We start from the raw sequence: 18,345 nt of genomic DNA, 5'->3' as shown, positions 1-18,345 counted from the left end.
AAAAGGGTACAAAAAAGATTGAATGACTGAGAAAAGCTCTGTCATATTCTTCTGTATCTATCAGTATTGACCACAGATACGTCAGTGGATTGATCTTATAGTGAACCAGCAGTGTATAAGGCTTCAAGGCAAAGAAAAACTGCTTTGACACTAATGTTGTCTAACTGAATTTTTGTGCATCTATTCATGTTTTAGAAATATTATTGTCAGAGTATTTTTGCTTTTAAAGGTTTTATTATTCATATAATAATCAGCTAAGAGTGTTTATATTTCTGTTCTGTACTCAACCAGCTGCATATTTTAATTGCTGGCTCCCTACTTTATAACGGAAACTGCTTGCCTTCAAATTATCAGTCTTTGCCTTCACATTGTCACTGTTTGCCTTCACACTAGCAGGAAACCGCCACCCACGAGTAAGAAACAACCTTGTAGAGAACACGAAGTTTTTTGATAAACCACACCTGTTTTCTTGACAAGATAAGGATGATATTTCCTTTTTTGTATGCTTCATGATGTGTATAAATAAAGCCAGACTGCACCAAGGAGGTGTGTGAGTCTCTCCCTGAGTCTCTCACCCGTGCACGTTTAAAACTGCTCTAAGTGTCTGAGTGATATTTCATTGCATCTGAGTACTTTGATAATAAAATATCTTTAACATTTAATTGGTCCTTCTGAGCCGGAGTGGACATTGATATTTTTTCAATGCTCCAATAGGAGACCTTCGTCAAGTCCTGACGTCGTGAGAAGCCCACGCTGTCGACTCCTCTCCAGGCAGAGGATAAAGTCCAGAGACGTGACGTTCGGGTTCTGGCCAGCGTTCTTATAAGAGGTCCACGACTTCAGGGGTTGATGAAGGAAACCAAAGCAACCACACAATAACTCAGGTGAATATTTAGCACTCACTCACATCTTGCGCAAAACGACTGAGGCAACCTGTGGTCTGTACATTAAATAGTTTCCCGTCAATGTATGACAGATTAATTAAGTAACATTCTCGTCTGAAAAAGGACTGGTAGAGGTTACAGCTCGCCTGAAAGAGGGCTTGGAGCAAGTTTAATGTCAAAATACGACAGGATAGTAACATTCTCGTCTGAAAAAGGACTCGTAGAGGTTACGAAGCAGCTCGCCTGAAAGAGGGCTTGGAGCAATGTAGAAAGACACAGTGTTGCCCAGAATAAAAAACTCATTACGCGTATAATCTGTTGTTTTACTGTTTTGTTGGTGGAGTAAGTTGATTTTACAGCACATTAAGGAGGCTGAACTACTCCACCGAATTGTTTACCGTTGGTTGCTCGAGTTCTGGTGGAACGGGAAAAGGTTGTGTTTCATCACATAAAATTGACACCGCTTTCAAGGCTAGCTTGAAAGTAGAAGGCCGTGTCAATAGCCTCTCCCATTCCTCGTGCCAGAGAAAGCACCACGGGTGTGTATGTGTGTGTGTAAACGCAAATATATTTATAAATAAATAAATAATAATAACAAGAGGAAAAAATAATAATGGGTAATAAATCAACAAAACTCACTGCTGACGAGCAGTGGCTAGAGAAAAAATGTCCAGGCGCCGGACTAATTAGCGCAAATAGATGGAGAAATCCAAAGAAACTAAACTGCCCTGCGTGGGAGGGACAATGTACTCCCTTTGCAGTGACTGCTTTAAAAGAGACCCTCCAAGCGGAACTAAACAATGAAAAAAGCTTTAAAAAGAAAGCCAAACGTCTCACAGAGTGGCAACATTTTAAAGCCTGGATGGCAGAAAATGATAAACGCACAAAGGTGCGAGAAGAGAAAAAGAAAAAGAAAAATGAACAAAGTAGTGAACTAAAAGATCCACAACACCCAAAACCACCTCCTCCATATGTGCCTGCCCCCGGCCCGTCTAATCAGCCAGTATCAAAAAACCCCTTCACTGACGCGCCAGGCCCATATGATTCAGCAAGACAGGCATTAAATTTAATGACAACAAATCACCATAAGGAAGACATAGGGAAAGACCCGTCAGGTAGGGATATGGGAGGACAGATTGACCCCCCAGGACCGTCAGGTCTGTTTCCAATGATAGCCACGCCCAACCCAAGATATGGCCAACTAACGGGTGGCGATAATAATGAAAGAGACAACAACCCTTTCCTATATGTTTTCAGAGCATGGTCCCAAACTGACAGATTTAATGTTTTAAAGGACGTTCCACTGTTAAATGAAGGTTTTGAGCCATGGAGGGAGGCAGTTGAGTTAATTAGAACACACTGGCACTTGAATGGCCATGAAATGCTCCAGGTAATTCAGGACTTATTAGGTCTAAAAATGGGAACAGTAAAGGGAGACTTCACGGGGTCAGATGACCAGGGTATAGCCCTGCTCCCCACCTCTGAGCCTCTAAGGGCTCAGTTGGCAGGATTATATGAAAGGATTAGAGTCCGTCTAGCCCCAAGAGCAGATTACGGCAAAATAGGCGAGATAAAGCAGAAGGAAGCTGAGACTGCCTCTGACTTCCTCGATCGCCTACGCCCAGTTTTCAGACAACATTCAGGTTTAAATTACCAGGAGGAGCCACAAACACCATTTCAGCAACAGCTAAAAAATGCATTTCTGAACGGCCTCCTCCCAAAAGTGAGGGCCCACGTAGAAAAACACTGGGTCACACAAAATACAGGAAGTCTGTCAGATGCACTGCAATATGCTGAACACGCAGTTAAAATACAGAAGCAAAAAGAAAAAGGAGGCGTCTTTACTGTAGATCCAGCAACAGGATTGGTGGCATTCTCTGGAGAATACAGAAGACATAAACCAGGCCCCTACAAAGGAAAAGGAAAGGCAGGAGGAGGGCGAAAAGGAGAGAGAAGACTGAAAGACACAAGCTGCTACAATTGCGGAAAGGAGGGGCATTTTGCTCGCGAGTGTAGACATAGAAAAAAGGATGACACTGAGGAAGAGGATGAAAGAAATAACAAATGACTAGGAAAAAGCACAGAAGCAGAGAGCAATGAAAACACGGACGTGTATAACATAGAGCAATTGCTTTTGGGCTCTGAACATAAACCAACTGTAATTATATACGTAAATGGGCAGCCAATGACGATGCTCTGCGACACTGGAGCATGTAAAACTGTACTGATTAAAAAACCACCAAAAGTGAAATTCTCTAATGATACTCTGATAGTTAAGTCAGCATCAGGACATGTCAGTACTAAATCACTGACTGAGCCTCTACTCTTATCTCATGAAGACAGCGGCCGCAGCTGTAAAAACCAGTGCATATATGACCCATCTTGCCCAGTTAATCTTCTAGGGAGAGATGCGCTAGAGAAACTGGAAATAGGAGTATTGCCAGGACCAGAGGGCATGTATGCAAAGCTAATGTTAAACGAGAAACAAAGTCCAGCAGATTATCAGATTAATGTGTGTCAAGGACTCGGACAGCCTCACTACTACTGGACATTAGACCTGCCCTCACTAGAGCCTTTACAACACATAGCAAATCGATATCTGCCAACTCATTCAACACGACAGGACTACACTCAGTATCACAACACATTGAGGTTCAAACAGAGTCCAGGTCCTAATCCTGTGTATGACCAAGAAGTACACAAGCTAGGACCACAAATGCTGACATTACAGTACCTATATGTCACCCAAAGTGGTAATGCAGTGTGCTCTGTGCTGCAGCCTGAGGCAGTACAACGAGTAAATAGGATGCCAAATCCACATGTGTCAGTAGCACACAATGACAGTACTGAGTGGAAAGATTTAGGCCGCATTCTCACCCAAGTTGAAAGAGACAGATATGAAAAAACTGAGGACACGCATGAAGGATGGCTACAAGGTTGCAGAACGGGATGCATGAGATACACATTAGGGTGGGTGATCACTACCCACCCAGCCACATACATGACTGACAGCACTGATTTGCATGTGCAGGAAGATAGTGAAAACTGACATGTACTCTCATTAGAATTACACCCAGAACTACAAGAATTGCCCACAACACTATGGTCCACAGGATCGACAGATGTAGGATTAATTAAAGGAGCAGATCCTGTTGTAGTAAAAACTACTACAACCTACAGGCCAGTTAAACCACAATATCCCTTGACGGCAGAAGCAAAAGCAGGGATCAGGCCAGTAATTGCAGATATGGAAAAAACAGGCATTTTAGTGAAAACAACTAAAGCAACCTGTAACACTCCAATCTTCCCAGTGAAAAAAGCAAACACAGGAAAATATCGCCTAGTGCATGACCTCAGAGCAATAAACGAAGTAACAGAACAAATCCCACCTGTGGTAGCAAATCCACACACAATCTTAAATCAAGTGACGCAAAAAGAACAATGGTTCTCAGTCATAGATCTGTCAAACGCGTTCTTCTCGGTGCCATTACACCCAGATTCACAAAATCTGTTTGGCTTCACCTTTGATAACGAAAAGTATACCTATACAAGACTGCCACAGGGTTTTCAGAACAGTCCCACCCTGTATGCAGAAGCATTAAAGAAATCTATGTCACTATGCACACTCCCTGCCACAGGGCAATTTCTTCTGTACGTTGATGACATTCTCGTCACGGGAGATACACGAGACAACTGCAGAAAAAACACCATGACTGTGTTGAAACATTTAGCACAGCAGGGCCATAAAGTATCACAGCACAAGTTACAGCTGTGGAGCCAAGAGGTCACATACCTTGGCCACAAACTCACAGGAGAGGGAAGAACACTGTTAGACAGCAGAAAACTAGCAGTACAGAATGCTCCAAAGCCTCTCACAAAACAACAAATGATGAGTTATTTAGGTCTCTGCAATTTTTGCAGATGCTGGATACCTGAATATGCTCTGCTAGCTCAACCTTTGCAAAACTTAATTTATGGAAAAAATCTAGCACTGAAAGATAAAATAGAATGGACACCAGAAGCAGAAAAAGCATTTAATGATCTAAAACTTGCACTGCAGACGCGCACAGTTTTGGCATTGCCAGACTATGAAAAACCTTTTTACTTGCATGTAGACGGAGGTGCAGGCTACATGAAGGCCGTTCTAACACAAGCCTTTGGGGAAAAGCAACGCCCTCTTGCATTTTATTCGTGTAAGCTAGATTCAGTGGCCTCAGGACTGCCCTCGTGCGTGCAGGCATGCGCAGCTGCAGCAGAGGCAGTTAAGAAATCCGCTGACATCGTCTTAGGACACACATTGATCGTCAAAGTTCCCCACGCTGTAACCTCCATCTTACTGCAGGCGAACTTGTCTTATCTCACACATGCAAGACAGCTCTCATACGTAGGCATCTTGTTATCACAGTCACACATTACAATCGAGAAGTGTGGTCAGCTAAATCCCAGCACACTTCTCCCCACATCAGAAGATGGTGAAAAACACTGCTGTATGGAAAAGCTAGATGAAGAAACAAAACCACGAGCCGATATATATAGCACACCACAGTCAACTTTCACTGACATTTTTGTAGATGGATCAGCTTCTAAAAATAGCTTAGGTCGCAACTGCGTTGGTTATGCAGTAACCACAGTAGACACAGTTCTGGAAGCAAGACCTTTGACTTCCTCTAACTCTGCACAAAGTGCAGAACTTACAGCTGTTGTGAGAGCATGTAAGCTGAATGAAGGAAAAAGCATAAACATACACACAGACAGTCAGTATGTCTTTGCAGCAGTACATCATTTCGCAAAGATTTGGCAGAACAGAGGCATGGTCACTTCTACTGGTAATCCAGTACAGCATGCACACCTTTTAAAAGAACTGCTAGAAGTGATAACACTGCCGAAAAAATTAGCATTGTGCAAATGTGCCGCACACCAAAAAGATAACTCAGAAATTACTAAAGGCAATAACTTTGCAGACCAAGCCGCAAAAAAGGCAGCACAACAACATATACAAACTTTAATATCTGAAACATCAACGTTAATACCACTTGATGTACTTAAAGATGAACAGAAAGCTGCATCCATCACAGAACAGAAAAAATGGTTAAGGTGTGGAGCACAGCTAGAAAATGACCTAATGACCTGTAATGGCAAACCAATACTGCCAAAATCTCTACACAAGACAGCAGCATTAGTGACACATGGCTTAACGCATTTGTCAACGGGTGGAATGATGAATGTCCTCTCTAAACACTTCTACACTCAAAATTTTGAAAATTCAGCAAAGGAATTCATCAGAACATGCATGATTTGCCAAAGACATAATGTACAGGGGAACCTCCGACCACAAAGAGGTCATTTCCCCACACCACCTCACCCTTTCCATACAATCCACATGGATTTTATTGAACTTAACGAATGCCAAGCATCAAGATATGCTCTAGTAATTATAGATGTATTTTCAAAATGGCCAGAAATCTATCCAGTCAAAAGAGCAGATGCAATATCAGTGGCAAAGTGTTTATGCAATCACTTCATCCCCACATATGGCATTCCCAGTCTGATAAGGTCAGACAATGGAACACATTTTGTTAATGACATCATCAGCAAAGTCTCTGAAGCTCTAGGATTTAGCATCAAACATCACTGTGCATATCACCCACAAAGCGCAGGATTAGTGGAAAGAACTAACGGCACAATAAAACAGAGATTAAGAAAATGCATGGAAGAAACAGGAAGACCATGGCCTGAATGTCTAGGCCTAGTAAAGATGTGGATGAGAATAACACAAGGTTCTCAGAAACTTACACCTTTTGAAATCATCCACGGGAGAGCGTTTCCATTGCCAATTACCAGTGAACCTATTAATAAATCAATAAGGGAAACTACCCTAGCAGAATGGATGACTAAACTGTTTGAAAATAAAGAGATTGTGTTAAACAACCAACTGCCGAGTGATTTCTCTCCAGTGTCTTGCAGGTTACAACCAGGTGATTGGATCCTGATCAAAGTACTCCAGAGAAAGAATTGGAGTTCACCAAGGTGGGAGGGCCCATACCAAGTCCTACTTACCACACCCACCGCCTGCAAAATAGCAGAAAGACCATCTTGGATCCACCACAGCCACTGTAAAAAAGTGAGTGACAATCCAGACGCTTAGACGCCGGCTCCCCTGGCTTCTAGGTGATCTATTGGTGAAGGGAAGGGCTGATTGGGTATATCCCGCCCTTTTTTACTTCTCGCCAATAGTCTACTCACCAGAAGTCTAGGTGTGCCTGGTCATCATGAAGACACTTGTCCTCCTAGTGGCCAGCATTGCGCTCCTAGTGAGCCTACTAACACTCACCCAGATGAGAGGAAATAAACAACACCACCTGCAAAAAAGATGGACACATGATAATTCGCATCTACGTGACCTGAACCAAGACCATAACCACCCATGGATGAACAACGCGTGGTATAGATATGTGTATGATAGAACACGCACCGACAACAGCACGGAATGCTATGTATGTTCACATATGCCAACAACAGCCGTACACGCAACAATATATGGAAAGGCACCTGAACTTGACGAAGCGATGTGTGTGTTCAACAAAGCAACAACTGGCAATTGCACACGCAGAGATTTGATGGCAACAGGACTGACCCTAAAAGGTCAAAGCACAAAGAAAGAAGACCTAATTCCATGGTGTAGTGACACAGACGTCAAACGTGTCACGAAACCACTTTCACAACGACGTATCCTAATTGAACAGACAACCCCTTGTGCCTACAATCTGACGAACTGGAACTACACCTGCAACGAAAAACATTGGGTAAACGTCAAAGCCAACAACACAAAAAACAAATCATTCGCCATAGTTTTGCCGCCGGACATACAGCACCCAATGTGTTTCAACTTCTCCGATGGAAACAGGAAACTTGGACGAAACCGCAACTGCACACAGACACTTGACCTGACCCAATCCAAAGGAATACACACCTTCAAAAATTGAACTTTCTGGGTCCAGGGAGCCGCTTGGGCCTGCGGGCCTAAAACCTACTTCATGCTCCCACCGAACTCCACCGGTCTGTGTGCACCAGTACTAATTTCAGACCACACCTTCAAGATCACAGCAGAGACACACACGTCAAGAGCAAAACGTGAAGTTGCTGAAGTCACTGAAGTAATGCCACATGACTCAATCTATGGATCAGATGTGCCCAAGAACTTCAAACTATGGACTGATGGTCAGAAAGTCCTCCACTCCTTGTTCCCTTGGGTAGGAGTTGGGAAAAACATGCTGAGGATCGAGACACTTGACTATCGATTTGGACTGTTCCTAAATGCTTCAATGAAAATCAACAAAGCGCAAAATGAAGAACTCGACGCAATACGCATTGTAGTGATGCAACACAGAGTCGCACTAGACATGATTCTAGCTGAAAAAGGAGGTTTGTGTGTATTGTTTGACACTACATGTTGTACATACATCCCAGACAACATACACTCACAAAACATGACCGACGCTTTGAACACCTTGAGAAAGATTGAAGATGCTGAACAACAAGACTATGTCACAAGCACTGATGATTGGTTGACATGGTTACTAGGTGGTTCATGGAAGTCCCTTCTGATTAAAGGACTTGTTGGAATAGCATGTTTGCTTTTACTGTTATGTGTTTTCACAACATGTGTAGTACCCTGTCTGAAGAAAATGGTATCAAACATGGTGACAACTTCTATCAATGCTTATGTGATGATGTCTCAAATGGAAGAAATTTTGAAAGATGATCCATACAGTAATGTTTAGTTTAATTGAACACAGGACTGTTTTATGACGTTCAAACCGAAAATGTTTAGACAAGAGGTTATGAACTGACAAAAATAACAGTACTGTCATGTGAGAAATCTAAACAACAGGAGGGAATGTCAGAGTATTTTTGCTTTTAAAGGTTTTATTATTCATATAATAATCAGCTAAGAGTGTTTATATTTCTGTTCTGTACTCAACCAGCTGCATATTTTAATTGCTGGCTCCCTACTTTATAACGGAAACTGCTTGCCTTCAAATTATCAGTCTTTGCCTTCACATTGTCACTGTTTGCCTTCACACTAGCAGGAAACCGCCACCCACGAGTAAGAAACAACCTTGTAGAGAACACGAAGTTTTTTGATAAACCACACCTGTTTTCTTGACAAGATAAGGATGATATTTCCTTTTTTGTATGCTTCATGATGTGTATAAATAAAGCCAGACTGCACCAAGGAGGTGTGTGAGTCTCTCCCTGAGTCTCTCACCCGTGCACGTTTAAAACTGCTCTAAGTGTCTGAGTGATATTTCATTGCATCTGAGTACTTTGATAATAAAATATCTTTAACAATTATGTTGCTCTTAAGCCTCTGGGAATACTGAAAATTCCTTGTTTCCCTTCACTTTGTTCTCTTTTAACCTTGAAAACCTGAGAAAAACAATTTAATATTGAGTGTCCACAAGAGGAATGGATAGAGCAAAGCTTTCTCAACAGATGCTTGCACAAATTGATTTTCTAGTCTCGCACCAATGACACGTAACTTAAGTGTTAAAAGTATTGTACATGTATCAGGGAGGGAAGAACAAGCCTGTGGTTGACATTTTAGTGACCTTGTCACTGGTGACGCAGCATTAATCCAGGTTTACACAGCTGATGTGCCCACTGGATTTCATGTGTACTGCATAAAAGTACAATTATCCTGAGCAATTGCTTACTTACGCATTAAAAACACCAATTTTTAATCTTCTGAAAGACCATACAGAAATACATACAGAACACACATCAAGAGTTCAAGGAGCAGATGTGCTGATGTTCAATATTCAAGTTGACATTAGCCGGTGCTTTGGGGTTAGTTTGTGTCAGAGCAACCTTGCTTATGGGGGTTTGCTAGCAAAAGGGACAGGCAATCACATTTCTCAAGGGGCCACATGTGAAACTAGGGCTGCACCAATAAGCTAAACTCAATTCTGCTCAGTATTAATTTTAATTCTTTAAAGCTTATTTGGTTCAGTTTCTCGTGTCATGTCACTATCAGCTCTGTTGAACACTGAGCAGTTGTCAAGGAGCAGTTATGATTTAGGGTCTTGTTTAAGGATAGTAATGAAACAGGGGAAAGCAATATAACGCATTACAGTCCTGACTGTTTAAACTGTTTTGTGCCCATGTAATCTTGTAGCCTTTTTTAGTTGGCTAAACTTACACCAAAGAATTTAAAGCCATTTTTCATACAGTATTTTTTGTGCACGATGCCATTACCAAGATGGGAACTTGTTTACTTCCTCATATTTATATGGATCAGTGTAGATTGTACTGCTAGTATACAGATGATACAGTACAGCACGTGGATTAACATATGCCATGTAATTTACACCATGACGTGTATCACTGCAAAAGCAAAATAACATTGTTACACTCAGTTTGTATAAGGAATGATGTTCATCACAGTTTAATCTCTGCCTTGTTGTTGCTAAAATTAACCAACTGACCAAATGCAGCTGCTTATGAAGACAAATTAATCCCATGCCAGATGCAGATTAGATAAAAAGGGGGGTGGGGGTGGGGGTGGGGGCGTAGTCCTATGTCAGGGGTTGTAAATGAAAGAAAGACAGCCATGGTTGCAGGATAATACACATGTGAGGATTAGTGTAGGTTAAGGCAGGCTTCAGAAAATTAATCTTTGCAGGGCTTCTGGCTTCTGAAAATTACATAACAGCTAACATACACACCTGAATATACAAAGGTTATCTTAATAAATATAGTAGTTCTTGTGGCATTGGACAGACCTGAGATTTCTCTCACAATTACATGTGTACATGACAAACTTTGTAAGCATATGTATTCAGGTTAAGAGGCCTTGAGGCTTACTTTGAGCCCTCTTCTTACTCTAGCTCCATTAGGTGGTTGATTTTCTGCCCCTATACCCACCTCTGAGCAAGAATGAAAGAAGTGTAAACAGAGAGTGAAATGCTAACAAAACGAAAAAAGAAGGGGGGGGGGGGAAGCAACCCTGCAGGTTATTTTTTTTGTGTGTGTCACAACCATTATAAGTCAACAGTGGTGCTCCCAGCACGCTGAGTAAATGTGGGCCCTCAGTAGGAGGGCCTTCCCCATGGATCAGCCAGTGTGAGAGCAGAGAAGCTAAGCACTCTCCTGCTGCAATTAAAGAGCAGCCCATCAATAAATGATGAATGTCAAACACAGCATGATGTTTGACCTGGTAAGGAGACTGGTATCCTATGTAGATCCATGGTCACAGTAGGGCAGGAAACACGGGGTGGCATGATGGAAGCCGAGAGAGGAGACAAGAGGATGTTAAGAGCACCCTGCTGCAAATGTCACTTTGTCCCATTCACCAACTTCTCAGAATACCACAGTGGACATTCAAGATGCAGACGCAGCTGTCATTTCTTAAGCCATCCACTGACATTTGGGATTCTGGGCAGCATGCCCTGTGCCGGCACAGGAAGCTGGATAGAGGACGAGGGGGTTCTCTATCAGCCAAGGGCATAGTGGAAGAGATGCTCAGGACAATCATCGGTCATTACATTAGCACCAGAGAATATTTTTGTCACTGGACACACGTTTTCCATTTGGGGGAGAACGCTCTGAACTTCTCGCGCAATATCCTCTTAAAAGACAAGGTAGTAATGCAGTAATATCTGATTTCTTCCATGATACAGGGATCACCTAGTCATAAACATAAGCATGCCTAAGCTCTCTTCAAAAAGCTAAATAACAGTAATAAATACTGGGCTCACTATTGCACAACTAACTGCCCTTTGCAACACGACTGGAAGGCTTCCTTCTCTTGCCAATTTTACCAGCGGAGGGAGTGAGATGAGTCAGACTTGTTGTTGCCGAGCCTCTCTGCATGTAGTAAAAGCCCACAATAGGTGACACTCACCATGTAGAGACACTTTGTTAAAGTCCAACAACGAAAATATTTTTTGTCTACTTACATTAGAAGCTAATTCTATCAATTTAATCTATAGGTTAAACACATTGCACCTATAGATTATTTAATCTACAGATAGGGTCTGAAATAGAACTGCCAGCTGTAACTTCAGGGGCACAAAAAGATCAAACATGGAGTTAGCACTTATACATAAAACATTTAGTGTTGCAACATGACAGTGTTGTGCAATAAAATATTTACTATGAAATATTGCGCACTGTACAAGAATAAAACAAATCTATATTTTATGGTATGCTTTATCCCTGAAAGTTGTTGTTTTTGTTTTGTTTTGTTTTTTCCAACAGTGGAAGGAATGGGATGGAAGACAGGAACCTTTTCATATCTTGTCGATGTTATCCATGTAAGAGACGTTTCTGGGGCAATTTCACTGATAAACAGTTGGTGGAGGTAATGTGCCATAAATGTTGTGTTAGCTAAGGCAGAAGAAGATTGGTTGGCTAGAAACCTGCATGCAAACGATGTAGGTTTGCATGCAGGTTTGGAGCATAAATTTAATTTGATGTCTGTTACCCTGTTACACTGACCATGAACACCATAGCTGCTCTGTGCCAGTCTAACTTAGTCCGTTATTGTAAACTTTATCCAGGAACTGCAAACCGACAAGCATAGTCTGCACTTAACCGCCCACGATTTTCATGCAATATCTGAATATCAGAAAGCTAGTGTGCTTGAATTTGTTTTGCAGGATGTTTCGCAAAAACAAAATTCAGCAACACATCATGTACAGGTCCAATATCTGATTAAAACAACTCTAAAATAAAATGAGGACTTTAAATGTAAACTTTAAATTTGAGGTTTATCAGATGTCACAAAGCATTCCTTACCTATGAAAATAACCTTTCTTCCTCTCTTACTCTGTTTTTCTTACACAATGTGAGACAACTGTGTTTGCTAACTACAGGTTCAAGCACACAATGTGTTTGAACCCATAGTTAGCAAACATAAGTGTGTGCCAACCTGCACAGAAACAGTTTGTCTGTGTTTGCTGATATTTGTTGAGCTATCAGAAACCTTTTATTTAAAATCACATGCAGATTAAAAAATGTGACTCCCTAGCTAAAAAACTGAAGTACTCATAGCTTATTAACACCTACACAAAAAAATCAATTCTGAATGTCCCAGCACACTTTAACTCCTCATTATTGTACTATAGGTCATGCATTATAGGTTTTATTGTACTAGATAAACAAATAAGATTGTCTTGTATGTGTTATTGTTTCCTCCATGTAGGTTCAAACCAGTTCGACATTTAAAGACACGCAGTGACGGGAAATAACAATTCACCATAACTGCATTAAACCTGAAATAATGAGCTTGTTTTGAAAAATATAAGGAGCAGAAAGTAGATATTTTTTGTAAAAATGTAGGGAATAAAAGTAAAGAAATTACTGAGAAATAAATACTCAAGTATAGATGCCTAAAAATTCAGCTTCAGTACAGTAACTTTACTCACATCACTTCCATCTCTTGTCGTCAGCCCTTAATCTGAAAACCTGATGTTCCTATGCATTCCTTTGGGTTTGGTCATGAGTAAATAAAATTTAACTGTGTGATCTGAGATGTCACTGGTCATAGCTGCTGTGTCCACTGTGACACCGTCAGTTGTCAGTAGTTTCTAAGTAGAGGAACCATAAGTGAGGCCTCCCAAACTGAAGCACATGTTTTCTATACAGTTGTAAACCCCTTCGAGCAACATGGAAATGATGTGCATGCATGTGCACATACACACACCCAGACCCCCCAAAAGAACAACCAGACTCTCGATCTACTATCAGTTACTATCAGTTAAATGTGAAAAATTAACACACCTTTTTGACAACTGCATAGCCAATAACTGCATACATTTATATTTCTAAATAACCTTATTAACTGTAGGTATTAAATGTTTGGTGTGAAATGTCAACTCACAAGAAATGACTAGGCGACATTATAAACTAAAATGTGTTATAATGGAGTTGTACACAGTTGGCACAAATGATGCCTGATTTTTCTTCCTCAGTTCAGCAAAGGATGTTCATTAGTCAATCTTAGCCAGCTGGCTCCTTAAGAATTATGCTTGCACTGCAGAAAATAAAGAGAGTGTGAAGAGACGGCTGCATAAACACAGAAGCTGCTTCCTTCAGGCTCAAGGATGAATCTGATTAACCATGTCCTCCTAACTGTGTCACCTCTCAGCATGAAACGAGGCAGGTAAGAAACCAGCGAAACAAGGCAAAGGGACGCAGAAAGTGAAATTAAATTTAAAAATAAACAGGCTTAAGAATGAAACAAGAGATAAAGCAATAAATATGGCAGTAGTTCCTGTGAATGTAGGAACACGAGGAGCACGTCCTGTCAACCTCGGACTCTCCCCTGACTTGTCAACCGCCAACACACAACTCTATAGCTGTGCCAGCTGCCAGGGCAACTGAGATGGTCGGTTGATCCTGCAGAGGGTTTGTATTACCCTCCTGCAACTGAGAACCTCCATTGCTTGCTGTCAGCTGTGCTATTGAGGGAAGTGTTTATGTGCCGTTCAGGATTTAACTATGCCCCAAGTCAGATGCCTAAATTTATGCAGCTTTGTCCCTATCACATTTCGCTGCCATGTGTATTATGTCAGCACATCAGTCTGTCATGCCACTGACAGCCTAGAAAGTTGATCTTTCGGATTTAATTGGAAAATATATTGCAGTCACATTTTTTTTGTATGCTAAATCTGAATTTATTCACAGATGATTGGGGAAAAATCTATGAATGAATCTATGAATATGACTTGCAATGTGCCTTTTGATCGAAAATATCCAAACTACCGTCAACAAGGCATGCCTTAAACTCACATTCAAGACAAACTTTTAACTTTAAGCAAGAATAATATAAAAACATCCAAAAATAAACCATTTCATTCAGCACAATAAATGATAAAAAGACATCTTTGAGTAGAGGCGGACTTATAAGGTATTCAACAACCTTGCATGTAGTAAGCAGCCAAGCGCACAAAGCAGCCACCACATGCATGAGAGTTTGTACTTCGCAAATGCTGGAGGGCAGACAGCTCTCACAGATGATTCTCAAAGTTACAGCTCAGTTCTGCTCATGTGCCTCAACCTAACTTTGACAGTACACTATGTTTTCTTTTTCTTTTCTTTTTTTTGGGGGGGGGGTTACACAATTTCCGGAAAAAATTAAGACTCGCTTTTTGTGTTTTTAACTAAACTGACAAGTAACACTGGATTACTTTGTCACAGAAAAACAGAAAGATTCTTACACACTTTACTTTTCCTTTTAGTAAAGGTAGAGTTCGATTATTTTTAAATCACAGGTTTAAAATATTCATTCATTCATTTAAAAATAACTCAAATGTGGTGAAAGCAAAGAATATTTACCAAACCACAGATCGATAAGATGGCAACATCAACAAATTTTGGGAAGCACCCTAATGTAAAAACTTGTAAAAATCTATAACATCCATCCATTCTCTTCCGCTTATTATTCTCAAGGTCACGGGGGGGCTGGAGCCTATCCCAGCTGTCTTAAGGCGAGAGGCGGGGTACAGCCTGGACAGGTCACCAGTCTGTTGCAGGGCTAACACATAGAGACAGACAACGGTTCGCACTCACATTCACACCCTATGGGCAATTTAGAGTTACCAGTTACCCTAACCCTAATAGGGGCATGTCTTTGGAATCTGGGAGGAAGCCGGAGTACCCGGAGAGAACCCATGCAAACACAGTGAGAACATGCAAACTCCACACAGAAAGACCCCGGGCCTGATGGTGGAATTAAACTTAGGACCTTCTTGCTGTGAGGCAACAGCGCTAACCACTGTGCTGCAAAATAATAAATATATATATAAAAAAATTATATATCACTGCAATTTCATTATAGTTACAGAGATTTTAACAAAGGGACAGCATTAATCTTCATCAGACTGAAAATTACATTTGGTACAATGTGATCAAAATCTGTGTTTGGTAACCCTCCGCCCACACACTTTTTCTCCAGACTCATCTAATCTTATTTAGCGCTGGTGCAATCCCTTTAATTTCGGGATACAAATACGAGTGGCCAAGCTACAACGTCACATTATCATCACTCATTCTTTCTTTTCTCTGCACACAGTATCACAGAGATACACGCATAATACATTTGCAAAAAAACCAAGGGCACCCTCTTCCACAGCATGTTTCTGTTTTGTTGAATTTAATACTGATGAAGCAACTCTATAGTTTTCCACCAGTTTGCAGATACTAAATATAAAACGGACCATTAATGATTCACATTCATACAAGCAATGTTTTGGTCTTTTCGTTTGATTGCTGTTAGCTGATGTTACACTTACTTTAACATTGCTTCAATTTTGCTGCAAAGCAGAAAATAGTCACGTTCTTACACCACCGCAAAACTGCAATGGGGGAGTGAGTGGACAGGCTTACAAAGTGTCTGACTTCAACACCAGAGACCCGAGTATGCATCCCACCTAGTCACATCCTACAAATGCTTTATATTGGTTTCTTTTTTTTTCCTACTTCTAGGATCATTTTTCTTGTGGTGTTTTAGCAACATCAGCACGTTTCTGTTTTGTTGAGTGTGTGTAGACTTAATCTAAAAGCAATACACAGCTGCTTTGTGTTACAGTATGGAAATAGCTGAGATAGCCTGTACAGGGCTAGCACATATTCTCACTATGGTTCACTGGTTAAATATCTCCGTCATGAATTATGGAGCAACCTTTTACTTCAGGGTTTAGCGCAAAGGTTCATCTGTTTTACTAAGACTGAGGATCTGCTGGGAAAGTGGGTCTAAAATCCTCCACGGATTGGCCAGAAACCACTATAGAAAACTCATTGTGAAGATGTCACACATCTTTAGTGAGCTCGGTGACGGCAGAAGTCCCCCAAGGTTCATGCACATGCAAAAATAGCATGTTTGATTGACAGGCCATTCAGAGCCGTGATTTATATATCAAAGTAAGATATCACCCTCTTAAAGCGACTGAACGTTTGGCATAACTTGAAATAAACACTACAGAAGCAAGATATCTTTTTTTTTTTTTAAAGAAAAGCAACACAGCTTAGACATATTGGGACATTTCAACATGAGAAATTAATGGTATTCTCCTGATGCAGGGATGGGGAAGTCACATGAAGCCTAATGACCTTGTCATATACCAAACAGACACACTGATTGACAGGGATTTCTCTCTGCCAGCTGCCTCCAAGACCCCAGCAGCTGAAGTAAAATAATGTCTCTTCTGTACTGGAACAAAAAATGTCCTGGCATATTTCATCACCAAGAAAGACGATTTGAGGATGTGAGGACAGATGAAAACCACCATAAACCAAATATAAAAGTTGTAGGCGTGTCAGGGTCTGACACCAATTTGTTGTTTTTTTTTAAGCCTGGATTCCTTCTAATAATCATTGACTCATTTTTTGCAAAACAAGGTCAAATTGATTTAAGAGAAAAATAAAAATAAAATAGCATTTAATCAATGGCTTTAGGAAAAGCCCCTCTAATGAACATAATGTTCAAAATCTAAACACAGTACCCTTCAACGTAAAATTGAAAAAGTATTAAATGCTTCAAGTTGCAACTGATAAGTCACTAACATGTGCAGTGTCTCAGTTAAACCGACCCTCACTCTTTATCTCTGGTTTCAAAAAAACAAGGAAAAACAGGATTTCAAAAGCCAAGAGTGATTTCACATGTTACTCCCATCTTTTTTTTATACAGCCTTTTTGACAACTCATACCACAGGAAACCACCATGTTTTTTCTGTGTTTTGACAGACCAGAGACAAATAACTGCTATTGTGTCATCCAGTGGTCAGCTTCCTTTAGTAAAACTGGCTACATCTGAGGGCAGGGTTTTATTTATGTTTTACCCCTTCATATATCATCAGCTGTGTTTTGATTTTTCTTTTCAGTTGCAAACATGAAGCAATTCCCCTTGACCACGGAGCAGCCGAGTCGTTGAGTGTTTTCGTTTTTGTTGCAGGCCTGTCAGCACAAATGAATCGCCATGATAGCGATAGTATTTTCAAGCAGCTCAATGTCAATCAAAAATATTTCTCAACTGGTGTTTTCCAGCACTGAGGCTTTCTCGAGCATCTTGGCATAACACTGTTTTGTCATGTCCACAGCTGCACACTGGACATCATCATTAATATGTCCTCAGCACAAGTTCAGGGGTCAAGAAGTGCAGCTGAGAGATGGCATGAAATGGTGACATCATTAGCTCAGTGCCACTGGGCAGCGTGATGGCAGGCAGAGGGTATGCAAGGTGGCACTGCAGGGTGGCAGGACAAAAATAACACAAGTGTAAATTTTTGCTGTGCCCTCTTGGCCAATGGAAACATGCTTGCGTTCTCCATCTAACACGTTGGAACCACGTTGTATCTGGCATCGGACACTAGCAGTGGACACTAAGCCTGATCTCGCAAAATAAATTCTAGTGTGTCCAAGAGGGGTGTTGAAATCCAAGGTTATAACAGTGTTTGTG

At 41.0% G+C, this 18,345-nt stretch overlaps 1 long non-coding RNA gene across 1 annotated transcript; it reads left to right on the top strand.

Annotated features, from left to right (window-relative positions):
- Positions 1 to 203: 203 nt before the first annotated feature.
- On the top strand, positions 204 to 9,173 carry LOC145428852 (uncharacterized). Its single transcript, XR_013909188.1, has 2 exons — positions 204 to 884; positions 6,839 to 9,173. It is a non-coding gene; the product is annotated as an uncharacterized LOC145428852 (long non-coding RNA).
- Positions 9,174 to 18,345: the final 9,172 nt, after the last annotated feature.

The sequence above is a fragment of the Astatotilapia calliptera genome, chromosome 5, assembly GCF_964374335.1.
Source record: "Astatotilapia calliptera chromosome 5, fAstCal68.1, whole genome shotgun sequence".
Taxonomy (NCBI): Eukaryota; Metazoa; Chordata; class Actinopteri; order Cichliformes; family Cichlidae; genus Astatotilapia; species Astatotilapia calliptera.
Note: the sequence above shows the minus strand (reverse complement) of the source record. Positions and strands in the feature narration are given on the sequence as shown.